The sequence below is a fragment of the Neofelis nebulosa genome, chromosome X, assembly GCF_028018385.1.
Source record: "Neofelis nebulosa isolate mNeoNeb1 chromosome X, mNeoNeb1.pri, whole genome shotgun sequence".
Taxonomy (NCBI): domain Eukaryota; kingdom Metazoa; phylum Chordata; class Mammalia; order Carnivora; family Felidae; genus Neofelis; species Neofelis nebulosa.
Genome location: NC_080800.1, coordinates 9,981,451 through 10,008,384, shown reverse-complemented (window position 1 = coordinate 10,008,384; position 26,934 = coordinate 9,981,451). Strand labels below are relative to the sequence as shown.

Below are 26,934 nucleotides of genomic sequence, written 5' to 3'. Positions count from 1 at the left end.
CCGGGGAGCAAGCAGCTTGCTCTGAGGAAGGGGGAGGGGCCCCGGTGTGGGGGGGGGGCAGGGGTGCCTCCAAACTGGAGGCAGCAGAGCCAAGATGCCAAGGGTTCAAGACAAACACAACAAAGCAAGCTATTCTAATGAACTTGACCCACCCGCTGCTGATTTATTTGCTACCACTGGCTTCCATCACCTGTGTTATGGGGTCAGAACTTCCAGACAGTGCAGATAAAGGAACAGAGCCGCAATTTCCGTGGGGCCATTAATCTTAGCCTGGTGGTGGGGCAACTGGGAAAAACAGATGAGTCCCTCGTCTTTGGTGAATAACAGCCCTGACGAATCGAATCCAATTCGAAGCAGTAAGTGAAGGTCTTTGTGCAGCACAACAAGTAATTTGAGTATCAAAAGCAGCAGGAAACCCAGAGGGGACCCGGAACTTGATAGAGGGAGCGTGAGTGTTCAATTCTTTGAAGACGGAAGTTTCTGGAAAACGCAAGGGAAAAAAGCCTGGACTAATACGTCCAGGAGGAAGCAGCAATTTTGGGGGGGAGATTTTCTCAACCTCTTGCAAAATAACCAGCATTAAACGCAGTTAAGGAAAACACTGCAAGTTTAAGGTCTTGACATTCTTCTGTTTCTTTCCTGACAAATAGCACTACGATGGGGGAAGAGGGGGAGCCAGAGAAAGCCAGGGGGAAAGAGACTAGCCTGTCACCATCTCAGAAGGCAGTGAGTGTCCAGTGAACACATCTCTGAGCGGGGGACTGCCCGCAGGGGTAAGAGACCTCTGATCAAAACGCCTCTTTCGGGGACAAGGTTGGAAGGAGGTACAGCTTGGTCCCACAGAACAGTCTCAGTAAAATCCTTGACCTCCATTCCTCAGCTCTGCTTTCTACATTTATTCTGGCATAGGCATTCTTAGACTAAGGCAAAATCAATTATGTATCTATAAATGGGCCATTTCAGTTGCTTTTATTATTTAAGAAAATTCAACCAGCAACTACAACGACGGCACTGGTCTACGCCCTGGCTAATCCTTCTGCGTTTCTGCCAAGATCTGCAAAACAGCTTTGCTAAAGACTTCCCAAAGCACGGAACGACTCCGGGTGTTCTTAGCAAAGGAGACTGTTGTTTTCAATAAGCTTTTCATGTATGTTCTCACCCGGTCACTTTAATATTTCAAACCAAAACAAAACGGAAATGCCTTGAATTTTGAGATCGGAATGACTGTGATCAACAGTCTATGCCTCCCCAGCAGCTGTTGCCTTGACGGCCAACACTTCAGAGCCAGATGAAGGCAACATAGCCCTTCAAGCAGGGGACCACAGTGCAGACAGCAGCCTGACGACCAACGAAGAGACAAACGTGCCTTATGATATCTTCAGAAAGCGAAATGCCTCTTCTATCAGAAAAACCCACTTAAATGCATGCCAGGCGATTGCAAACACATAGTTAAGGACAAGGAACGGTGTTCAAGAAGCCAGAACGCAAGCAGCGTGGCTGACCTAGTGGGGCTAGTGACGACTTTTTCAATACAAACATGAAAAGACCTTTCCCTTTTCGGAGCGGGGAGAACCAAAAAAGGACTCCTTTGTATAAAATAGCCAATGTCAGAACTCCGCACAGGGCCCCAGCTGTTCAAATATTTTATTGCCAACAAATTTCATGGTGAAGCGTGCTCCCCTTCACGAGGCTCGGGTTTCTCCTGGGTTTGCTGTTAGAACTCCCCGGGGGGCTGGCCTTCTCCAGGTCACTAGTTGCTAGTATAGGTGGAAAAAAGAACTCTGCAAGGGGGGTGGGGGGGGGGGCTCTATGAAAAGGTTAGAACAGCTGCACTGAAGGACCCCAATGCGCTTCATTCCCCACAGCTGGCTTTTCTGGCCTCTGTTCAAAGTAGGATTTCCAGAAAGTTTCTGCAAGTCGTTAACGACGGGCTCAACGAGACAGTAAAGGTATCGCAAGGAGCGTTGGAGGAATTGCGTATTTATAGGCATTAAAAAAGAAGGCTGTTTGGGGCGCCTGGGTGGCTCAGTCGGTTAAGCGTCTGACTCTTGATCTCGGCTCAGGGCATGATCTCGTGGTTTGTGAATTCGAGCCCCGTGTCAGGCTCTGTGCTCACAGCGGAGCCTGCTTGGGATTCTCTCTCTCTGCCCCTCCCCACCAAAAATAAATAAATAACCTTAAAAAAAAAAAGAAGAAGGATGTTTGAATGAGATGGCTAGATTGCACACGATACCGCCCCATCCCTACAGGGCAATAACACTATGACCCTTGGGGTGATCTTTTCCACCAGTCAGAAAGGATTTGCATTTCTTCTAGACAAAATATACATGTTAACACATAACTTCACATCATCTGGGTTCTTGTTTAATGAATAGTAGATAGCAAGTCAAACAAAGATACCTTCTATAGCCAGTTACGTAGTCCTGGGCTGGCCGTGGCAATGAAAGGACGTCCTGAACGCTCCTGGCCTTTATTCCGAGATTTAGGTCATTTTTCTTAACGCCTGACATATTATTCCTCTCCTGATCTATTCTGATGCATAATCAAGATGATAGGGAGAATATACTGGCAAATTAGCCTTCACGATGTGGGAGTTTTCCCTACACCCCAGAAACCTGAACTTAGGTGTGTTTGGCAGGTGAGACTAAGGTGGCCTTGAGGAAGGAGAGTGAGGCAAAAGCGAACAAAGCAAAAGTGGCTTTAAAAACAAACAAAGCATAACTATAGGCCTAATGTGCCCTACCAGAAACCAGTAAACCGGTTTGGAAGCAGCTTCTGACCTGCATTTGTGACTTTAAATAACACACTTTGTTACCGAAGGATGCACACGCTTTTTTCACAGTTTATCCGGCGTTAATTATGCAACGCTGAAAATGTTCGTTTCCCGGGGCCGGGGATCAGCTAGCAGGAAGTAGGACAAGAAACCAAAATGAAAAGCTGAGATTTGGAGGCAGGCCCTAGGCTGGAGTTGGGGAGGGTGGGGAAGCTGCCAGGAAGAAAGGCAAGAAAGGCGCGGAGAGGAGGGAGTCAGAGGTGGTGACCTGCTGGGGAAAAACGTGATGGAATGGTTACAGCTGCAGCTGAAGGGAGAGCTCAGAGGAGCGGCAGATATGCAGCAAATTCTGCGGGGCAGAGAGCGGTCTGCAGCTCGGGGCCAGCCTGGATGCCAAGCTGGGCTTTAAGAGCTCGTAGGAAAAGTGCCTAAAAAACAATGACGTCACCAAGGGGCCAGGGTGATGGGTGCGGGCCACCCTCACCTAGGAAGGGTATTATATCACTGACATTATTGAGAATTGCTGATGCATGGCGGTAATAAAAAGCAGACTCGTAGGTTCATTATTGTGTCAATGACGAAGACCAGCCCAAAGAGAACAAAGAGGCGGTTTCATCCGGAGCTGGGGACTCGGCCACCATCACTTTTCCCAGTAATTCCTAAACTCGTCTGCCCATTACTATCACAATCACAATCAATCAAATCACAATCTTTGAGCCCAGGGCCCCGCGAATTTCTGAAAACTCCCCAGGTGATTACAATGGGCTGGAAGTTTGAGAACGAGAGCTCTAACTAACGCTTGCTACTTGAAGTGTGGTCGCCCAACCGCTAGCAACACCTGCTTTGTCTGGGAGTTTATTCCAACTGCAGGTTCCTGGGCAAAACCCTCCCTCTATTGAATCAGAATCCGCATTTTACCTAAGCTCCAGGTCATTCGTATACACATGGAAGTTTAGGAGGCACTCCGCGTGGCCTCTCTGTGAGGACAAACCCTTAGGATTAGTTCCTGCCTCTTAGCCCAAAGAAGAGATACCTTCTCCCTTCCCTCACCTCTTCGTCTAACTGTAAATTGCTACAGTTGGAAGCCCAGGCGTTCTTTTGGAGAAAGCAGGCGATTTGTCACCGGAACTAGATTTTGTCACCCTGTGCTGAGGGACAGTGCACTTGCCTATCAAGATTCCCAGCAACGTCAGGAAAAATTGATTAAGGCAGAAGCCTCCAAAAAACCAATTTTGTCTTTTCCCGGGAAAAGCTTTTAGGTTGAAGACTCAAAGAATGTTCTATCAGGTTACCTAAACCCTTGAAGTTTGTCTGAATAAAACAGTGTCCATAAAAAAGACCACTGATTTCTACATGTTTTAAACACGTTTTACAGGAGAAAGGATTTAGGGTGGGATTAAGTCATAATAAGAAATGTTTCTATTTGTCTTCCCGTGTGTGGGTGTAAGGTCAAAATTTATTATTGACAAAGATCTTAAACTGAATCAACTACATGTTTATTTCTCTGGAACTACACACACACGCACAGAGGCTGAAACCATAAAGTCTATTTCTTAAAAGAAGTTTTTTTTTTAACTTTATTTTGAGAGAGAGCACAAGTGGGTAAGGGGCAGAGAGAGAGTGGAGAGAGAGAATCCCAAGCAGATTCTGTGCTGTCAGCACAGACCGCAACGCGGGGCTTGAACTCATGAGCCATGAGATCATGATCTGAGCCGAAATCAAGAAGCTTAACCTATTTCTTATAGGGTCGCCTGGATGGCTCAGTTGATTAAGCTTCTGACTCTTGATTTTGGCTCAGTGCATGATTGTGCAGTTCGAGGGTTCGAGCCCCATGTTGGGCTCTGTGCTGACAGCTCGGAGCCTGGAGACTGACTCGGATTCTGTGTCTCCCTCTCTCTCTGCCCCTCCCCTGTTCATGCTCTGTCTCTCTCTCAAAAATAAATAAACATTGAAAAAAAGTTTTTATTTTTATTTTTTTTCAATTTTTTAAATGTTTTTATTAATTTATTTTTGAGACAGAGAGAGACAGAGCATGAGCAGGGGAGGGACAGAGAGAGAGGGAGACACAGAATCCGAAGCAGGCTCCAGGCTCTGAGCTGACAGCACAGAGCCCGACGCGGGGCTTGAACCCACAAGTGGTGAGATCATGACCTGAGCTGAAGTCAGACACTCAACCAACTGAGCCACGCAGGCGCCCCGAAAAAAAGTTTTTAAAAAAGCCATTGAAGAAGCCAAATATATATATAAAGCCTATTTCTTATAAAGAAGTTACTTTGTGAGGATATGGAGTAAGGAAATGACACCAAGTGCTGACACAAATCCACAGGAAGAAACGAAGAGAACCAAAAATGGTAAATAAGAAGGTTAATATAACAAATTCTATAAATATATACTTGCTCTCCTTTCTTCTCTCAGCTTCTTTAAAAGACATGAGACTATACAAAGGAATAACTATAACAACATATTGTTTGGTTTCTAGCATATATACACATAGTATGTCTAGCAGTAATGGCACAGAATAGGGGGAGGGGTGGAGCTATACAGGAATACAGTTTTTTATATCTTACTGAGATCAAATTAGTATACCTGAAGTGGATTTTAAGTTCAGATGTACTTTGCAAACCTTAGAGCATCCACTAAGAAAAAAGAGAGAGAGAGAAGAGAGAAACAGTAAAAATATGATCAAAAGAATTAAAATTATACACTAGAAAATATCCACTTACTACCACAGAGTGTAGTAAAGGTGGAAGACAGGAACAAAAATATCTGAGACATTTGGAAAACAAAACAAAATGCCAGAGATAAATCCAACCGTATTGAGAATAACTATAAATGTAAATGGATTAGACAATGCAATCAAAAGGCAGTTACTGTCAGACATTTTGAATCTAAATGGGTCTCTTGTGGAAAGGATTTCTGAAACATATGTAAAATCTTTGCTCTCCCACGAGCTGAGTTCACAAATCAAGGGCTGACTGCAAGGCATACACACGTAGTAGGTAGGCAGACATCTGCATGTTTCCATTAGAAACGCTACATCTTGAGACTCTACACCTTATCAGCCTTATGGAAAACTAACATGTATGCCAAAATACAATGTCCAAGTTGGAGACAAAATGGTTAATATCTGAAGGAGTAATGAAACCGTTAAGACTTTTCTGTTACACAGAAATCATTTACATCTCTACCTGACAACAAACTTTCTCAGTGTATCAATTGTCCACAAGTTATCATTTAATTTTGTAAAGACTTGGGTCGGAATCAAGTAAATAATAAGGCAAACAAAGTTGCTTACGTGAGCTGCCCCTGAGGTGGGCTTGTAGGTAATGTTCTTGAATGCCATTGAAAGGGCCCACTGTAATCTATTTGTGTTCCGTGTTTTGGAAATCTTTTCTTAATAAAAGTAGATTCAGTTGGGAAACGCTTTTTAACATTACAACAACCATTGCAAGGCTAATATTTACTGCTGATTTCTTCCCAGGCACTCTACTGAGTACTTTACATCCTGTATTTCATTTCGTTCTCACTCCAAAGCTAAGGGATGGGTGGATAATGGATGATTAGCTCCATTTTCTGGATAAGAAAATTAAGGCTTAGATAAAATAAGTAGGTTCCCCAAGGTCATCTATCCAGTAAAAGGTGGAGACCGAATTTGAACCTGTGGTTTCTTAGACTGAAAGCTTTTGTATCTCACAAAGAGGACTTCTAAAATCTCTCTGTATCCACAAAGACAGTGTCTGAAATATTATATGTGTTCGGTATGTTTTTCTGGTTTATAATTTTTTTTAAATCACCAGTTTTTAAAATAACTTTTTTTAAAAAAAATTATTGTTTTTGAGAAACAAAGAGAGACAGAGAGAGCGCGAGTGGGGGACGGGCAGAAAGAGAGGGAGACACAGAATCCAAAGCAGGCTCCAGGCTCTGAGCTGTCAGCACAGAGCCCGGAGTGGGGCTCGAACCCACGTACTGTGAGATCATGACCTGAGCCAAAGTCAGACGCTTAACCCACTGAGCCACCCAGGCGCCCCATGCGTTTCTGGTTTAATTGAAAATTCAACCAATACAAGCAAAACAAAGAAGTAATAAATAATTTTAGAAGGTCTTTCCCTTTGTGCTTCTCTACAATCTCTCCCTCGTGAAAGGAGCTTCTTCTCTTTGCCCAGAATCTTCTTCACCTCCCTTAGGTAACAGCAATTGCATCATTCGAAGACACTGTGCAAGTTACAACCAAGTATGGGCATAAATCTTTTTATGACAAAGTGCGGGCAGTGGAAATGTACTGGCCTTGTCACGGGTTGATTCCATCTCTGTTTCACCTAGACAGCTAAAAGAACATGAACAACTATCATTCCCTAGATCAGTTGAGGAAGTTGAGTGAGCATGAACTTTTCAAAAATTTACTTTTTACAGGTGAAAGACCAGATAGGCCAAGCGAACCCAAGGTCACAGAGCAAATCCTTAGAAGAATGCAGGAAACACGGCCAACTTTTTCAGTCCAAACTTCGAGTTTTAACCACTGGACAGCCTCTCTCTCCAAACTGTTTTCTTCCATTTCAACGTCTCCTTTCTTGAGAAAAAATCATGCCCAAAAGATAGCTGCTTATAGATGGGGGAGAGAAAACACTTCAGAAAAAAAAGAAGGTCTCTAACGTGTCTGGCAGGGGCAATTTTCTTGATTATAACAGTGAATGATTTTTGGATTTCCATGTAAGTGACCACATGCAGCAAGATAAAACTGCCAAACACCTGGCATGTGTCATATACTCTTGGCTAAAGGAACCTAAGCCGTGGGAACCCAGAGCCCATCTCTGATCGTGTGCTACAGTAGGGTTGAAGTCCGCAGTCGAAACGATTGTGTTCAGATGTCCTCTTCTAAGAGCCATGCACTTACAGGTCTCTGTCCACCTGGAGGCTCGAATGTGTGCAGGTGTCCTACACGCCCTGAATTGCCATTGTCATCAATTTCCATCACCTCTTCAGAGGCACCTTAGTCATGAGCCAAATGAACAGTCTGATAGCGTGGCAATGACCAGCAAGTTCCTGGTCCTACCTGTCTTCTGTCCGGAAAAATCACAGGGCTTGCCTGCATTGGGATAATAGGCATTTGATCCACAGGCTCGGGCAAGAGGAAGGCAGGATAAACGGTGAAGAGCCTAGAGAGGTGAGAGACGCAGCAGGTATCAAGAAGCTTCTCAATCAGACCTGTTGGCTTTGTGGACCGTGTAATTGATTCCCGTCACAACGACTCAGCTCTGCGATGTCTGGTGACAGCGGCCCCAGATAACACATACATAAATGGATGTGTCTGTGCCCCAGTAAAGCTTTATTTGCAAAGAAAAAAGATGGCTGGCTGGATTTTGCCTGTGAGCCATAATTCGCCTACCGCCGAACCAGAGGAATAGGTATGCGAACGTGACTCCACCTCGAGCCTGGACTTCAGAACTACAGATGTCAGGATCTGAACTGGGAGCTTCTGACCTTCTAATACATCGCAGAAAGTGGGTGCTTTCAAAATCTTTTTATTTACTTATTTACTTTGAAAGAGAGATAGAGGGCAAGCAGGGGAAGGGCAGAGACAGAAAGAGAATCCCAAGCAGGCTCCGCACTGTCCGCACAGAGCCCGATGCGGGGCTCGAACTCACCAACCGTGAGATCGTGACTCGGAGCCGAAACCAAGAGTTGGACACTTAACGCATTCGCGTCATCAGTACTCGGGTTACGAAATTGCAAAACGCCACCCCCAGCCTCCCAGAGGTTCGACACTATCCGGTGAGCCAGGCCTGTCACTGTGTGTACCTGCCGTCCACTCAATTCTATTGCCACAGAGTGTTTCTGTGTATGGCCCCATCGCCCCCACCCTCAGAGTGACGACCCACAGGGGTTCCAGGCCTGGGTCCCCCCCGCAAGCTGTCCCGGGTTGGCGTCTGAAGCCTGAGGCTCTGCTGGTGTTAAGAAACAAAATTCAATGGCGTGCATTTGAAACATCTCATTGGCTTTATTCAACGATTCATGAATTGGACAGCGTCCTACGTAGCAGACAGAAAGGAACTCCAAAAAGCTGTACAACATGGAAGGATTTATAGGCAGAAAGGGGCAGGAAAAGGAAGTTTCTAGCAAAAAGTAGATTGTTTCAGGCAAGGTCACCTTCCTACAGGGGACGGAAGGGGTCTGCTGGGCGGATTCCCCACTAGTGCTAACACGTACCTCCAGATCTTTAAGTTCTGCTTCCTTTTGGCTGAACACTTGGGTCTCAAAGTCCTTTCTCTCTTCGCGTATTTTATTACGAGCGGGGGTGGGGGGGGGGGCGCAAGCCCCGCCTTCAGCACTTGGCTCGCAGAGAGCCTCAGCTGTCTGTCCCGTCTCACCGCTTGCCGGTTTGACCTTGCACTAAACACTACCACACACACAGTCAGCCGACTTCTTGGCCGCTTTAGGACGAGATGGCCTTTCCTCCGGTTTCCGATCACGTGGTCCTCATTTCCGCCCGAGACCCCATCAGCCTTTGCCATCCGTGTGCCTGCTGCCACTCTGTTCTGGATTCCTTAGGGATTCTCCGAGGCTGAAGCTTTCCGTACAGCGCTCCTCTTTTCCTTCCGAGTCGTCAGCATCGCCCTTACCGGCGCGTTCGTGGCACGCAAGCACCACTACCACTACCACCCAAAGGCTTCGCCTCCAAATACCATCATGCTGGGGATTCGGTTTCAACATGTGAATTTTAGGGGGACACACACATTCAGTCCATAGCAGCATGGCTACGGGCCTCTCAGATATTCTTTTGTGTGTGAAGTGTCTCTTCCAGTCTCTTGCCCACTGTTCCATGGTCTTGTTTGTCCTTTTGTGACCGATCGAAGGAGGTTTTTCTTTTTTCTTTTGGCCTGAATGCTACTCATGTTGCTATGGAACATGTTACTTAAAACTTCCTTCGTGCCTTTTCAGTTAAGATTTTAATCCTCTCTTGAAGCAAGCGTTTTGCGGAGGGTGTAACGTTACGATCTGCTATGACTCATTTATGAAAGGGTCAACCAAGAGATGTTTTTTTTAGGCACCGGAGCTGAAGAGACGAGGAATTTCTCAGCGAGATAAGGGGAGCCCTGCAGCACAGCTGGAAATATGGAGGGTCAAGAAAGTTGCCTCAGGAGGAAAACTTGAGAAACCACGTGCTCTCCGAGTCGTGGTAGGACAGGGTCTGCCCCCGAGCGTGAGGGCCGTTTCAATTTTGCACCCCGGGGCCCTTAACGTGCCTCACCCTCGTCCAGACCCTGACCGGAAGCTCCAAGTGGCACACGGTGCTGTGTCCATTTGACCTAGGCGTCCGACCTCGGCTCAGGTCATGATCTCACAGTCCGCGGGTTCGAGCCCCACGTCGGGCTCTGTGCTGTCAGCTCAGAGCCTGGAGCCTGCCTCGGATTCCGTGTCTCCCTCTCTCTCTGCCCCTCCCCTGCTCGCGCTCTGTGTCTCGAAAATCAATAAAAACTTTTAAAAATTTATTTAAAAAAAAAATAAAGGACATGCTATTGCCATTTGTTTTTGGTCGCAATTTCACGCGGCTCGACTATTTGCTAATTGCCGGGCACTTTGCTCCCCTAATTATGAACCTTTCGGGGATCAGCCCCATTTTACAGTTCAGGCAAGTGAGGCTCATCAAAGCTACAAAACGTGCCCCAGTTCATGCAACTGCTAAGACGTAGTGCCAGAATCCCAAAGGAAGTTGGCCTAAGTCCCACACCTCAGCTCGTTCCCTCTCACCAGGCTGGATCTTTCTGGGGGAAGATGGAAATTGACAGCTCTGGGTGTGGTGTAACCTGAGGCCCTCGGAGCAGAGGTTTATAGTCTGTTATGTTAGCGATGACCCACATTACGCAAACCTATTTAGTGCAATCTCGTACGTGAAATGTAGATATTGAGGAGTTTGCATAAAGTGGCGTGGGCAGAGGGAACTCAGAGTAAGTCCTCACGCATGACTAACTGAAGTTGAGAGAGATTTCATAGGTGGGGCAAGGGTGGATTTGTGTCTGAGGAGAGCTGCAAAACCTTTCACTAGAAAATTCGGTTTCAACACCGGTGAGGCAATCTAGTCTTTGTCCACTTTCTGGAAAAAGGAAGGGATGGTTTTGATTTTATTTTCTGCTGTGGACGAGGGAGTGGTTTTATTGATAAACACGGCCGTTGTGAAATTCTGTTTTGAGCCCAGGGCGTCAGTACGAGTTACGGCCTGCAAGAAAAATATGCCCCTTTCCAGTGGAATAATTACCCTCTGCTTTTGAGAGTGAACCCTATGCGAGTGTAGGTGAAAACTGCCAAACGTGGGCAATTTCGTACGGTATCACCTACCACATCATCAAGAGCAGGGTTGGCAAATGTTTCCCGCAAAGAGCCCAGACAATAAATATTTTAGGCTTTGCCAGCCAGAAGGTCTCTGTTCCACTACTCAGCCCCGCCACTGTGAAATGGAAGCGACCATAGAAAATATGTAAATGAATGCATGCGGCTGTCTTCTAGAAAAACTTCATTTATAAAAACAGATGGGGGAGCTGGCTTTGACATGCAGGCCATAGGTGGCCGACCCCTTTTCTAGAAGCAGCCTTCGAGGGTAATTTAGCATCTTTCTTTGCTCTTTAATATATTGAATTTTCTGTTCTGCGGTTTGTTGTTGCCCATGGCTTTGGTTTTTGCTTTTTTGTTTTTTTTTTCTTTACAATTCTTTTAAAGCTAGAATGTTAAAGATAAAAAAAAAAAAAAAAAATCCCAGACGGTGCCAAATTTCTTTGAACGGGGAGAAATAGTTTGGCCATAGCTCCCGCGTTCTAAGAGGGCAGCTGTTTTCACTCTTGCATCGATAGATGGAAGAGGCATCCGGTCTCATAATAAGTTCCAAGTTCCAATTTGGTATTTCAAAAATAGAACTTGTTGCTGGAACATCTCTATCTTCAAGCATTTGAAGGGGCTGCTAACTAAATATCATGGGCCCGATATGTCACATGTTTAACGCTGTTATTAGGTAACGCATGAGAACCTCTGCTTTGTGCAATTTACTTGTGTGCATTACGTGTGTGCGCACGAATAAGAACACTGTGCCCGGGGAATGCATGCTGAAAGAAAAAATAAATGAATGCATAACACGGCTTTACCTGAATGTACTAGAGAGTTCCAGTGGCTGTGTATGGATTCAGGCCGACGCTGTGATCATGGCCACGGGCTTGGATTTCCAGTCTGTCTTCCCTGTTGAGCCTTGGGCAGATTGTGTGGCCCATCTCCTCCCTCCTCCCTCCTGTATTAAGAGGTTGTTTTAGAACCGAGCACTGCAAACTCAGATGCCTCCAGGGGCCAGGCTGATAATACAAGGAGGTAAGCACAATACGAAACACCAGATGTTAAGTTGATGGTACTGTAATCTACGTTCTTTCGTGGCCTTTTGTCTTTTTCTTTTGATGAAGACTATTTAAAAAAAAAATTTTTTTTTTAACGTTTATTTATTTCCGAGACACAGAGAGATAGAGCCTGAGAGGGGGAGGGGCAGAGAGAGAGGGATGACACAGAATGTGAAACAGGCTCCGGGCTCCGAGCTGTCAGCACAGAGCCCGATGCGGGGCTCGAACTCACAAACCGTGAGATCATGACCTGAGCCGAAGTCGGTCGCTCAACCGACTGAGCCACCCAGGCGCCCCAATGATTAAGACTACTTTTCAGAGCAGTTTTAGGTTGACAGCAAAATGGAGGGGGAGGTGCAAAGACACGCTACGTCCCCTGTCCCCACACATGCCCAGTCTCCTCCATGGGCAACGTCCCCGACAGAGGGGACATTTGTTGCAAACGATGAATCTGCACTGACGCGGCGTCAGCACCCGGGGTCCGTGGTTCACATCAAGTTTCACTCTATGGGTTTGGACAAACCGTGTAACGGCGTGCATCTACCATTACAGTATCGGGCCGAGTATTTTCCCTGCCTTAGAAATCCTGCATATCCCATTTATTCATCCTTTCCTCCCACGCAACCCCCGGGAACCACTGATCTTTTTCCTGCCTCCATAGTTTGGCCTTTTCCGGAATCTCACGGAGCATACCTAAGATCGTGTATAATTCCGGAATTATATAGGGCACGGCCTTTTCCGACGGGCTTCTTTCGCGTGATAATTTTCAATTAAGGTCCCTCCACGTTTTTGTTTTTGTTTTTCATGGCTGGAGAACTCATTTGTTTTTAAAGCTGAATGATAGTCCGTTGTGGGGACATACCGCGGTTCGTTTCTCCATTCACCCACCGAAGGATACCGTTATCGATTCCAAGCTTCGACAGTTATAACTGCAGTGGCTGTGCACCTCTGTGTGCGGGTCTTCGCGTGGACGTGAGTTTTCAACGCCTTTGGGTAAATGCCAAGGAGTGCAATTGCCGGCTCCCAGGGCGAGAGTGTGCTTACTTTGGCAAAACAGCACATGGGGTCGGCAGCGTTCGAGATTTGGGCCGTTCTGATAGGTGTGTGAAAACTATTGTTTTCGTCTGCAGGTCCCTGATGGCGTGCGATGCGGGGCCATCTCACCTCTCAAGGGTGCCGCCCTGCAGAGAAAGGTGGACGCTATACAAAACTACTTGCCAAGTTCACCTGTCGCCCACGACTGTCACCTCCTGGACCAAAGGAGGGTTTGGCTACCCCAGTGCTGTTGATAGGTCTGTGCCAGGGAGAGGAGGGCTAGCTTTTCCTGGCGTTGAATGAATGGGCTTTAAGGATTTCAATAACATGGATTCCCTGAGCTGAACTTTATTGGCCACCTCCAGGCTCACTTAGTTCGCTTGGACCATCTGTCTATAATAAAGTAGCTGCCAGTCACAGTGGCCGCCTGCCCCAAAATAATCCCCCCAAGGGACTGTGACTGGATCCTGGCTTCCTTTTCACTGCCCCCTCCTCCACTCTCTCCAGGAGTGTCTCTCACAGGGCCATAATGCGAAAAGAGAGATTTTGGAGATGATTGTTTTCACCGAAATATGATTTGATTATTAAAAAAAAAGGTTTTAAGTCACATTGACTTACAAAAGCCAATATTTCCATATTGTTTAGGTCTTTTTTTTTGTCTAAAGAAGTAAACCCCATCCAGTAACCTGGAGTGAGTGTGTGTGTGTGTGTGTGTTCGTTGTAGGGGCCCAGGGCAGGCTGCCCCAAAACGGGCCACTTTGGCATAAAGATAATTTTGAGTTAAAAGTAATCAAAACCCAGCAGATGCAGGAAAAGCTCTCAGCCTCCCCCTCAACTGCCTAAATTTACATTGGAAAAGAGAGCCTGTACCAAGAAGAGAGCTATTAACAGACTCTCTCCTTTACCTAAGAGACTTAATCTGCATAATAGGGAAACCTTTGTTTCTCCAAACTCCTCCTTTCCCCTTCATGCTAATGAGCTTTCTCCCCTTGGCGTCCTCAGGCCCCTACCCCTCTCCTGAGCTCCGGATGTCGGCTATACCTCAGTTGCCTCATTGTCTTTGAAATGTCCAGGTCGGTGTGGATTCCCTATTAAAATTGATTTTCTCCTGTTATTCTGTCTCCCATCAACTTGATTCTAAGTCCGGCTAGAAAGACCATAGGGCACAGAAAGGTCTTCCTCCCTGACCGTGTGTGCGTGTGTGTGTGTGTGTGTGTGTGTAATAAATAGTCACGGAAGGAAATTTGAGGAGTCCAGAAAGGACAAGAAAGAAAATTAAACCGATCCATAATCTTACTCATCAAAGAGAAGCATGATTAACATTTTTTGTTTCTTTCATTTCTTCCCCCCTCCACATAGAAGTTCTAAAGTCCTACGTACTGCAGCTCTGGAAGTCAACAAGCACACACGGATGTATCTATTAGGCATGTAGAGTTGTGCCCAGCTCTTTACAAGTAACCTATCTATGCCTGTTCCATGACCTTGTGAGAAGTAAGGGAGATGACCTGTTGTCAGAAATACCAACTGAAAGCTGTGTTGTCTCGTTAGCAGTAGGTTTACGACCTATGGGATATAGGTACGCACCTTCCCACGATGAGTCCCAAACCCTTAGACCCTTCGCTTCCGGGTGCTTCTTCCCCTCTCCGTCTCGTGGGCTTATTTTCGCCGGTTTTGCAATGAGCATGCGCCAAAGAACAAAGGGAGGGGGGCCTGAAAGTCTCTGCGCCCCCCTCAGGGAATGTCCATTTGTTCCAATCCGACTTTCTCCTTTGCCTCAGCTTTTGCTACCGTGGTGAGAAAGCGGCCGTAGACCATACGTGGATAAGTGGGCATGGCCGTGTCCCAGGAAGACTTGATTTACAAAACGGCTATGCCCGTTGAGTTGGCAACCCCAGATCTAAACAAACCCAGCAGGCCGGCATTTAAGATGCCCACCAGTTAAAGAGTTTCCCCCATTACTCTCCCGCCATTTCACTTGGCAAAGACGGACAAGGACAATGGTGTGGTCCTCCAGAGACACCATGAAAGGAAAAGAGGAACAAGTGTTCTTTGGAACAAAATCTACATCTCCAGTGTTCTCACCTCCACGGGAACATATATATGTGCTAGGAAATGATGCCAGGACAAGGAGCCAAGTAGAGTTGTCTGAGCGCTCCGATTCATGGCTGGAACAGAACTTGACGCACACATCTGCTCCCAAGGCCAGTGGAAGCTGGGCTGGTACTCATCCACGGTACTCGTCACTAACATATACTTCCTTCTGGGAAATCTGAGAAAGCAGAGTGTCGCTGGGGCCCAAAGTGAACTTGCCCCCCACCCCCGAGCGGTCCCCGGTTTTTCCTGGTTCTAGGGTGGTGACGGCAAACGGGATCTGCACTACGCTGGATCCGTTTCACGGCTCCTTGGATGTTTGGATTTTCCTCTGCGAGGATTCAGGAGAGCCACTTCCGGGCTCTTCGCTGGGGATCTGCTGGCTTCCCAGCAAGCCCCGAGGCAGGGTCGGGTTGTCAGCGCACTTCTCTCACGGTGACGAGATGATTCCCACATGACCCGACTTGTGGGGGAGTCTTCCTTTCCCCCCAGAGAGCTGACTCATGGGATGTATTATAGCCAAGATGGCCTCAGAGCTAGCTCAAGAAGAGAAGGTTGCGATAATTACTCCCCAGGGGCTGCAGAAACTTGCCTGAGAATTTAGTCTGGGGAGCCAGAGGGCACACTCTAGGAGTGGAAGCTGGAGGGAGGCTAAAAGTGGAGGCTTCTGGGAAGGACACCCAGGAGAAGCTCTAGAAAGAGGGCCTGGAGCCTACTCACACATGGTGGGGCTGTGAGAAAGCAGGCCAGGACTGGAGCTCAGAGGGGTCAGGATCTGAGTCTTGAGAATGAGCAGGAAACGTCCCAGTTGGCTATGAGCTTGCCCCAGCAAACCTAACCCAGCAGAGGCCAATCAAACACGGCCAAGGTGGAGGCAGCTGCCTGGTTCCCAACACGTCCGCGTGCCCAAGGGTCATTGGTGGGGATCCAAAAACACACGACTCTACCTTTCCTTCAGGCAGTCAGATTCCGTTACAGCTAAAGTGAGGCGTTTTTAAAAACGTTCCAGGTGATTCTGGTGCCCTGGTCCTTGAATCCCACTCTTCAAAAGACGGGATGTGAGAAGAGAAAATGATGCCTTCACTGTTATCCCACCTATTAGGCTGCCACAGCAGCGCCTAGGCCACCAACCTGGACCTTTGCCTTTGTCTAGCATTTTTTATCTTAAAAACACTTCCACGCTATGATTTGCTAGAATTTTCCTCCCACGGCGTTCTAAGGTAGGAAGTTTATAATCACTTCACTGGCAAAGCCACAGGCTCACAGCGCTTCCTGTGTAGTATTAAGTGGCCGAGCTCACTGTACTGAGATAATAGGCCCAGATCTCCTGAGCACACGTCTGTGCTTTGCCCCCTTATATCAGATGCTTGTGCAAAAAAAAAAAAAAAAAGAAAGAAAATGTACAGAATCTAGAAATCCTACCTTGGTTTCCTGGGGCTTCGAGAACAGACGAGACTTGTCTCTGTCTTACGCATAGAATGTGTGTCCTCTGAAGGGACCCGCAGCACAGCCCCAGGCAGAGATGAAACCGTTCAAGGTAGGGCCAAGGTAGTTGGAGGGGCGGGTAAAGGGACTAAGAGAGCATTACTGAAAAGACCAAGTTCGCACATCTGCCAATCCAGCTCATAGTGTCCGGTCACAAAAAAAAAAAACAAACCAGAGTTGGTGAGACCGACACCACCGGAGAAGATTCCAGAAGGACCTGTAGTCAGTCAAGGGGAGCTGGGAGCAACCTGGTGAGATGTGGTTTTCTGACCACTTTCCATCATGTAGGCAAGAAATTGATTTCCATAAATTTTAACTGTTTCCCTGGTCCTCTCAGGTTATTTACTTTACTAGAAAGCAAAGATGTACAATAGGCTTGGGGGCCAGGCGGCAACTAAAAGCTATTGAATTCTAATAAATATTCTTTATTAATTTATTATTAATTTATATCCCCAGTCTCTTCCAAAACAATTTAAAAGAGCTTTAAAAATGAGTATTGTAGGGGCGCCTGGGTGGCGCAGTCGGTTAAGCGTCCGACTTCAGCCAGATCACGATCTCGCGGTCCGTGAGTTCGAGCCCCGCGTCGGGCTCCGGGCTGATGGCTCCGAGCCTGGAGCCTGTTTCCGATTCTGTGTCTCCCGCTCTCTCTGCCCCTCCCCCGTTCATGCTCTGTCTCTCTCTGTCCAAAAAAAAAAAAAAAAAAAAAAAAAAAAAAACGTTGAAAAAAAAAGTGAGTATTGTAGCAGATTTTATCTTCTTTTTTCTTTTTCTTTTTTTAGGTTGAGAGTATGCCTTTATTTATTTATTTTTTATTTTGTATTTAATTTACATCCAAGTTAGTGAGCGTATAGTGCAACAATGATTTCAGGAGTAGCTTCCTTAGTGCCCCTTCCCCATTTAGCCCATCCCCCCTCCCACACCCCCTCCAGGAACCCTCTGTTTGTTCTCCATATTTAAGAGTCTCTTATGTCTTGTCCCCCACCCTGTTTTTATATTACTTTTACTTCCCTTCCCTTATGTTCATCTGTTTTGGATCTTAAAGTCCTCATATGAGTGAAGTCATACGATATTTGTCATTCTCTGACTGAATAATTTCGCTTAGCATAATACCCTCCAGTTCCATCCATGTAGTTGCAAATGGCAAGATTTCATTCTTCTTGATTGCCGAGTAATCCCCCATTGTGTATATATATATATATATTACATCTTCTTTATCCATTCATCCATCAGTGGACATTTGGGCCCTTTCCATATGTTGGCTGTTGTTGATAGTGTTGCTAGAAACATGGGGGTGCCTGTGTCCCTTCGAAACAGCATACCCGTATCCCTTGGGTAAATACCTAGTAGTGCCATTGCTGGGTCGTAGGGTAGTTCTATTTTTAACTTTTTGAGGAACCTCCATCCTGTTTTCCAGAGTGGCTGCACCAGCCTGCATTCCCACCAGCAATGCAAAAGAGATCCTCTTTCTCCGAATCCTCGCCAACATCGGTTGTTGCCGGAGTTGTTAACGTTCGCCATTCTGACAGGGGTGAGGTGGTACCTCACTGAGGTTTTGATTTGTATTTCCCTGATGATGAGTGATGTGGAGCATTTTTTTTGGTGTGTTGGTTGGCCAGCAGATTTTATTTTCTAAAACACAGCTGCTGCAGTATTTCTCATGCCTTCCAGAATCTTGCCGTTCCCCCATTTAAAGATGGAATCTATTTCCTTTCTTTGGGAGGGACTTTGTGACGGCCCTTAGGAAAGAATTTAGCCGGGGTGATGCTGCCTGACTTCCATGGGTACGTAGTAAAAGGCAACACAGCTTTGCCCTGCTCATCTTTATCTTGGGACCCTTGCCCTTGGCACTTGGTCTCCATGTTGGCCGTAGGTGTTCCGGCCCTAGTCCCAGCTAATAGCTGGGACTTCCCATCTAACAGCCAGCATTAACTTCCACACATGTGAGTGAGCAAAGCTTCAGATGATTCCAGCCCCCAGCCTTTGAGCTGCCCGAGCTGATGAGCTGACACCGAGTGGAACAGAGACCGGCTGTCCTGTCAAGCCCCACCCAAAGTACATACGTGTGAGCAAAATAAGTGTGCACGCAAATCACCCGGGGTCTTGTTAAAATGCGGATTCTGATTCAGTAGGTCTGGTGGAGCCCAGGATTCTCCATTTCTAACCAACTTCCAGGTGATGTCAAAACTTCTGGGACCACACTTTGAAAATTAAGTATGTAAGGCACCTTGGACCACTTTTCTGCAACAGAGAAAAATGGGTTGCGGAAAGCTGTTTCCTAGAAGGGTTCTTTGTTGCGGAATAAAAACACACGGCAGAAGGAAATTCGCTAAGCGATCTGTGTAGGGTCTGAGCAATGAAGGTCAAGTACACAGCTTGCTAACAGATTGGACTGGTCCAAGGGTGAATTTGGTCCAGTCCTCCAATGTGGTAAATCCTCAGAATATCTAAGGCTAAGGATGGACTTCATTTCTTTTAAGCAACCCTCCAGCAATACTATTCCTTGCCAATGTGTTTCTGATAAGGTTTGCAGAGGAGATTGTTCAAGGTTAATAGCTCCGATGTGAACATTTCTCGCTGCCAAATACAGGATGATCCATGTGATTCAACCATCAAAAAGAGGGTGGAGTTGAGGTCGTTTGGGGGAAATTTATAAAATACCAACTCAAGACACGTGTTGGATGAATGTCCTCACAGCCATCACGTGGGAAAGATGAACCAAGAGTGTCTCTGTAGAAAGGATCAATACATCCCTCAGCAAAGTGTTCTAGACTATTCTAACCTGTAGATAAATGGATGGCCCAAACCTCAACTATGGGCCACTTAGCTCCCAGAGGAACCCCACAAAATAAGTGTGATCTGCTCTGTCAGAGGACATTTTATACTGAGCTTGACCTTCAAGGTTATAAAAATACACGTTTTTGCGTGAGCAGGTCAGTATAATCGAGCCCTTCACGTATCTCCATTCATGGAGGCAAAGGCTGAAAATGACCAAAAGAAGCTAGAAGCGAGTGAAAGCTTTTCGTCACACGTTTCTCTAAAAGTGTTAGGGTTAACAACTGGCAACGGTAGACAGAAATTCCTAAAGCTTGCCTGTTCCTCATGGAGAATACTGAGCTGAGAAACCCAGGCTTCTAATCCAAAGGAGAAAATAGGCATTGAGTGAAAATGGGTTTTCCAGTGAATGAGGTGGAATGCATAATTTGGGGTAGAAAAGAGAAAAAGGGAATTACACTTTCTAAAAACAGGATAGACGAAGGTCTGGGCCCAACCAGATGGAATACACCCAGAACGTACTCTGGATGCAGCGTTCCCTGATGGAATTCATGTCAGAGTAATCCAAAAGCCACACCGAGGTGACAAAGCAATTCAAAAACTGACAAGGATAAGGGGAAACCAGTTGGTGGTGAAGGGGTCCAGGAGGAGATGCCCCCAAAGGGGCCACTTTGGCATGAAGATTATTTCGGATTAAAAGGAATCAAAACCCAGCAGATGCAGGAAAAGCTCTGCCTCCCCCACAACTGCCTACTTTGGAAAGGAGAGCCCGTGTACCAGGAAGACAGCAATTAACAGACCCTCCTTTACCTGAGAGACTCATCTGCATAATAGGGCAAACTTGTTTTGCCAAACATCTATCACCTTCTTGCTAATGAGCTTTCTCCCCATTGGGTCCTAAGCCCCTCCCCCTCTCCTCGGCCCATAAGCTTCTGTTGCCTCATTGTCTTTAGACTTTCCACGTCCCTGTGGATTCCCCCCAGGTACATATAAAACTATTAGATTTGATTTTCCCCTCTTAATCTGTCACATGCCAATGAGATTTTAAGTCCAGCTAGAAGGACCATAGGGCAGAGGAAGGTCTTCCTCCCCAACAGTGGTAAAGAAAGTGCTGGAAGAGACAGGAAAGCATCAGAAGAGATGATGGTGTTTATTATCCAAAATGAGGAAGTGCTCGTGTTTAGGCAATTAAAGAAAGATAATGTTTATTAGATTAAAAAAAAAATGTTTGAGAGAGAGAGAGAGAGAGAGAGAGCAAGCAGGGGAGGGGCAGAGAGAGAGGGAGACGCGGAATCCGAAGCAGGCTCCAGGCTCTGAGCTGTCAGCACAGAGCCCGAGGCGGGGCTCGAACCCATGAACCGTGAGATCATGACCTGCGCCAAAGTCAGAGGCTCAACTCCGACTGAGCCACCCAGTCGCCCCAGGGGAGCAATGTTTTTAATGAACTATCCACGTGTTGCTTTGTGCACGTGTAACTTTGATAAAACCAAAAAAGAAAATATCCGTATCTGTCACTGATTGTCCCCTTAGACCTTTGCTAAAAGATGACACTTCTCTCAATAAATTCAAACACAAAATACCAGCCATCAACGTGGGCTGGTGACACTGTGATCTTCGGCACATCCGCCATCCCAGAAGCTCGCCTCATCATCACCTCTCCAGTAGTTTCTAAATCCCTAACTTCCTCTTTATTGGTTTATTACCTCATTTTGGTGCAACTTCTCCCCTAGAAGCTTCCAAAGAAAGAAAGAGGAGGTGAAATTTCAAACCCTTTCAGGTCTAAATATATTTTTCTCAGCCTCGCACTTGATTGCCTGACTGTAGGGTCCCTGGCCAGTGACTTCCACGCAGGATTTTGCAGCTACATCTGAGGCTTTTGGGTCCTTATGGAGAAGACAAGCGTCTTGTTTATTCCTCCTGTGATATGATCTATTGTATACCTTTGTGTGGAAATGTTTAGAATCTTCTCTTTAACCCTGGTGTTCTACAAGTTCATAGGGATATGGTATGGTTTGGGTGGGTTTTCTTTCCTTAGGCTGCTCACTTAAGGGAGCCTTTTCAATCTGGAGGCGTGTGTTCTTTAGTTCTGGGGGAAACTTCGTAACACTTTCCTGAAGATTTCTTCCCTTACATTTTCTGAGCCCCTTGTTTCTAGGTTGGCCGCTGTTTCACGCTGGATCTCCTAGATGGTGACCTAATTTTCTTATCTCTTCTCTGAGGCATCCCATCTCCTTATGGTTTCATTCTATCTCCTCGAAGACGTCCTTGATTTTATTTGCCAGAACTTCTACTATTATTTGTAATTTGTTTTCATGCTTCTGATTTCTAAGCATTTGGTGAATGTTCCTTTTTCATAGTGTTTTGTTCCTGCTTCAGGAGTACAACACCTTCCCTTGTACCTTTGAGAATATTAGCTATAGATTTGCTATTATCAATTTTTTCTTCTCTCTGCACTGTTTCTTCCAAGTTCCTTTTTTGTTTTGGTCTCCATCTTTCATGCTACAGGCTTCCCTCAGATATCTGGTGACCTCTGACTGCCTGCTCATATTGAGGAGCAAGGCAGATTGGAACACCCACTTATGAGTAAAGTTTTTCTGTTCTTTGCAGACTTGAACAAAGAACGTTCTCTTTGACTCACTCGGAATGCCCAGCTGTCCGTTTCTTTAGGTATTGTCAGTGATTCCTGAGAATTCTTTCATTTCTTGCTTAGAGTATATGATACCCTTGCCGAGCTCTGGGTTCCAAGTAGGGGAGGCAGCTAGACGTGCCACCGTTAATGGCACAGATGTTTAACCTCCTTTCTTGGGCATCTAGGTGGCCCAGTCAGTTAATAGCCAGCTTCAGCTCAGGTCATGATCTCACGGTTTGTGGGTTCGAGCCCTACATCGGGCTCTCTGCTGACATCTTGGAGCCTGGAGCCTGTTTTGGATTCGGTGTCTCCCTCTCTCTCTGCCCCTCCCCTGCTCACACTCTGTCTCTCTATCTGAAAAAAAAAAATTACAAAAAATTAATAATCCTTTTCTTAGCTCTACTTGAAATCTTAAGTTCAAAATCCCCCTAGTTAAAAAAAAAAAAAAATCCCCCTGTTCTTACCCACAGTCTTCTGCCAAGATGGGGAGGGGTTTGGGATTCTCACTTCTTCCTCACTTCAACCCCATTGTGTCTCCAGCTGTGGAGGTGACGGGTGGCTCGAACCCTGAGCCTGTGTGGGCTTGTACACCACAGGCATTTCTTTGGGGACTTCCAGCACTACTGGCTCAGGTTCTAGTTTTTGGGTGTCTTAGTTCAGTTTCCACTCATGTAACCATTGTTCACCTTTTAAAATGTCATTTTCTGTCATCTCCCATCCCATTCTGTCTTCTATGTTTTCACCTTTTTTTTTTTAAGTTTATATATTTGAGACAGAGTGTGAGCAGGGAAGGGGCAGAGAGAGAGAGAGAGAGAGAGAGACAGAGACAGAGGACCCAAGGAGGGCTCCCTGCTGACAGCAAAGAGCCCAATATGGGGCTTGAACTCACGAACCGTGAGATCATGACCTGAGCCGAAATCAAGAGTCAGACGTTCAACCCACTGAGACACCCAGGCGCCCCTGTGTTTTCATCTTTAAAAATAGTCTTCCCATTTCCATTTTAGGAGGATTTTGTGAGGGATAGAGGAAAACATGAGTGTTCAGTTCACTGCCAGAGAGCCAGTATATCTATTTTTTATTTTAATGGCTATATTTTTATTTCCTAATTTTCACTGTGTGTGTGTGCATGTGTGCATGTGTGCACGCTCATGTGTATGTGTTAATTACAGTTGTCTCCACGTCTGTTAATAGCTGTTTACTTTTTGGTGGGATAATGACATAGCTTATTCACATTCTACTTCATGCACTTTCTACCGCTTTAGTATTTTGTTTTGTATTGTTCGATAAGCATGCATTATTTTTCTAATCAAGAAAAAGATGTTATTTTGAAACAAAAATAATGCATCGGTGACATTTATTCCCCGTGGTTATTCAGGAAAAACAAAAACAGCTAGAAAGAGGGGCGCTTGGCTGGCTCAGTCGGTTAGTGCGTGTGACTCTTGACCTGAGGGTCATAAGTTCGAACCCCACCTTGGGTGCAGAGATTACCTAAAAATAAAATTTTAGTCGGGGGGGGGGGCACCTGGGTGGCCCAGTCAGTTAAGTATCTGACACTTGATTTCAGCTCAGGTCATGATCTCAGGGTTCCTGAGTTTGAGCCCCACATAGGGCTCTATGCTGACAGTGAAGAGCCTGCTTGAGATTCTCTCTCTCTTTCTCTTTCTGCCCCTCCCCTGCTTGTGCTCTCTCTGGCTGTCTCTCAAAAAATAAATAAATAAATAAATAAATAAATGTTAAAAAAAAAACCAAAATCTTAAAAAACTAACAAAGAAAGAAAAGAATGTAGGTAAGAGAAATGAAATCTTTATAAAGGTCGGCATTGGGACTGAAAGCATCATGAAACAAAAAGACAGTGGTTTCTTTTGTTTGGATTGTATTCATGTTACTACATGAGATTTTGAAAAGAATATAGTGTATATTAATTTATCAATGATTCACTGACATTTGATTAAGCTAGGTCCTAGCATTACGCGGCCATGAGGACCCCACTCCAGTACGGGAGAGAGAAACACACATCAATGATTGCATCAGAGGTTTGTGCCACAGTGCAGACACGAAGCTTTGGCTGTCACAGAGACACAAAATATTAGTTCTCCGGGGGCAGGAGTGGGGAGAGGATAGGTTAACAAAGTCCTCAGAAAATGACATTTGAAGTGAATCTTTTTACCAAGTTCCCCCCACCTTCTGGCGCTCCCTGCTAATGTACTGGAAACGACAAAACAGGTTTGTTTGGTTTGGGATTTTTTTTTTTCTCTGGATTCTTCTCTTACCTTTTTTTCATTTAGAAGAATGGAAAGGTATGAATTTTTAAAGCACGCTTTCAAACAGAGTAATGAGAGTTTGTTTAGGGAAAGATTGACTTCTCCGCTCTGACTTGAAAATCTGTTATCACCGCAAGGAATTCAAATGATAACAATGTGAAAGAAGGCAAGAAGAGGGACAGCTGAGATTAAATAAAACCCTTCCATTTTGCAGATTGGGCAACCGGACTCGGGTAACAAACACAAAGGTATTGCATCATTCATAGCTTTTGAGAAGAGACCCAATTTGATTTGCCAGTGTAGCCATAACAATATTAAAAATTCATGTTAATTCTTCTAAGGTTTAGCATTGCTGGAATTTACTGGTAAGTTTAAGTTTCTGAGGAGGGAGTGCATTTGCACGGGAGAAAAACAAGAATGTACAACAGGTCTGTTTGCCAGACCCAGTTCCTACCGACCACTGCCGCCCCCCCCCAGGAAATATTCATTTTTGTTTTTCTCTTATTAAAAAAATTTTTTTTACATTTATTTACTTTTGAGAGACAGAGAGAGACAGAGCATGAGCACGGGAGGGGCAGAGAGAGAGGGAGACACAGCATCCGAAGCAGGCTCCAGGCTCTAAGCTGTCAGCACAGAGCCTGACACGGGGCTCGAACCCATGAACCGTGAGATCATGACCTGAGCCAAAGTTGGACGCTCAACCGACTGAGCCACCCAGGCGCCCCCTTGTTTTCGTTTTGTACGGATTTCCTCCCCCCCCCCCCCCCCCCACCGAGAATTTCAACCAAACAAATATGAACGTTGATCCTTATTTCCCCCTTTTTATACAAGAGTTGTTTCTGACAAGCACTGAGTTTGGTCCAACAATGTTAACAGCGCTGAGGATTTAACAGCAGATGTTTAGTTAGACATTAAAGATGAAACACCCACATTTATCTCTGCCTCTCCCACAAACCCATTAAAACGATAGTAAAAGATGGAAAGATTAAAACTTCCCAAAGATACAGAGAACAGGAAAAATGAGACGTGAGTCAACCTGAGATACCGTGATAGATTTTATTATTGTTCCCGGCTCGTCCTTGCTCGGCTTTCCTGTGGGTGCAAATACTTTGCCCCATGTACTCTGGGCGCAGCCATCAGACTTGCTCTGGCCAATGCAATGGGCGCAAATAATACACAAGACATGTCTGAACAAAAGCTTCAGCGCGGTTCCGTGGTTCGACTCGTTGCTTCTGTCCTTCACCAGAAGAACAAAATTCCCCAGACAGTGTCTGCTCTTGAGCCCGAGTCCCAGATTGCAAAACCTCATGAAGCCAAGCCCAGCAGAACCCTCCTGTAACAGCAACAGCCCTCACGTAACGTTGGGGGAAAAAGTGTTGATGTAAGCCGTTGAGATCTAGGGGGTGTTTGCTCCCTAATGCAGATCCCAGCATTGTGGTTTTTTTGTTTTGTTTTGTTTTGTTTTGTTTGCAAGTTGGTAGCAGTAACAGGAGAAAGCAACGTCTCCCAGGTCTCTGGATACAAATACCGATAGATGGTCATTTATAAATCCTAAATCCTAAATCTCCAGATACTAATATCTGGAGATCTACCAACGTCAAATCTAACTCAGCAGAAAATTGCTGCATACCCCACGGTGCATGTTAACTGGGATTGGGCCCCATCTCTGCTCACTCACAAAGCTTCTAATTTTATTTTCCATACTTTAGCCTCAAATCTGAACACAGAACGAAGGAAAGCCTGCAATGTGAAAGACAGAAACCAAAACACACACAAGTGAAGGAACTTGTAGAAGGCAAAGATAAATCGGGAAGAAGGAAAAGTTGAAAGAAATTAAAATTAATTTTCTCAGAATCATAAGGGGTTGTACTAAACATGAAATAAGGTTATAGGCGAAACAAGATAAGGATGACTTATTAGAAGGAACTGAAAAATGTTCTCAGCGAAAAGCTTAGGTGATAAAGGTTATCTCCCCACCATACCATTGAACAATCTCACAAAAAACCACTGACATTATCTAGTGCCCCATGAATTGTGCAACTAAGTGGCCCAAAGGAGAATAAAACACAAATGGATCATGTGAGAGAAAGGTGAAGAAAAGTCCGTCTAGCACGTCCACTATCTAATACATAGAAGTTCCAGACACAGAGAGCAGGGAAAGCAGAGGAGGAAAATCATAAAATGACCTGCGAATATATTCTAAAACAGGAGCGTCTCCAGATTAAAGCTGAGAGCAAAATAAATCAACAAATACAGCAAAAATAAATAAGAACCACGAGTGACATCCAGGCACTGTGAAATTCCCTACCATTGGAATTTCTTTTTGTTTTTAAGTATAAAAGATTCCTGGTGGCGGGAGTGGATGTGGGCTGATAACACACAAAGGATTAAGAATTGGACTGACCTTGGGGCGCCCAGGTGGCTCAGCTGGTTACGCGTCCAACTCTTGACCTCCGCTCAAGTCATGATCTCTCAGTTCGTGGGTTCAAGCCCTGCATCGTGCTTTGTCGGCAATGATGG

At 45.6% G+C, this 26,934-nt stretch overlaps 1 long non-coding RNA gene and 1 other non-coding gene across 2 annotated transcripts in view; both read right to left on the bottom strand.

The window, feature by feature from the left end:
* The window catches only part of LOC131502000 (uncharacterized), a 197,750-nt gene that overhangs the window by 30,894 nt on the left and 139,922 nt on the right, over nt 1-26,934 (bottom strand). The window lies entirely within an intron of this gene.
* Nucleotides 6,712-6,796, bottom strand: TRNAQ-UUG (transfer RNA glutamine (anticodon UUG)). Its single transcript has one exon. It is a non-coding gene; the product is annotated as a tRNA-Gln (tRNA).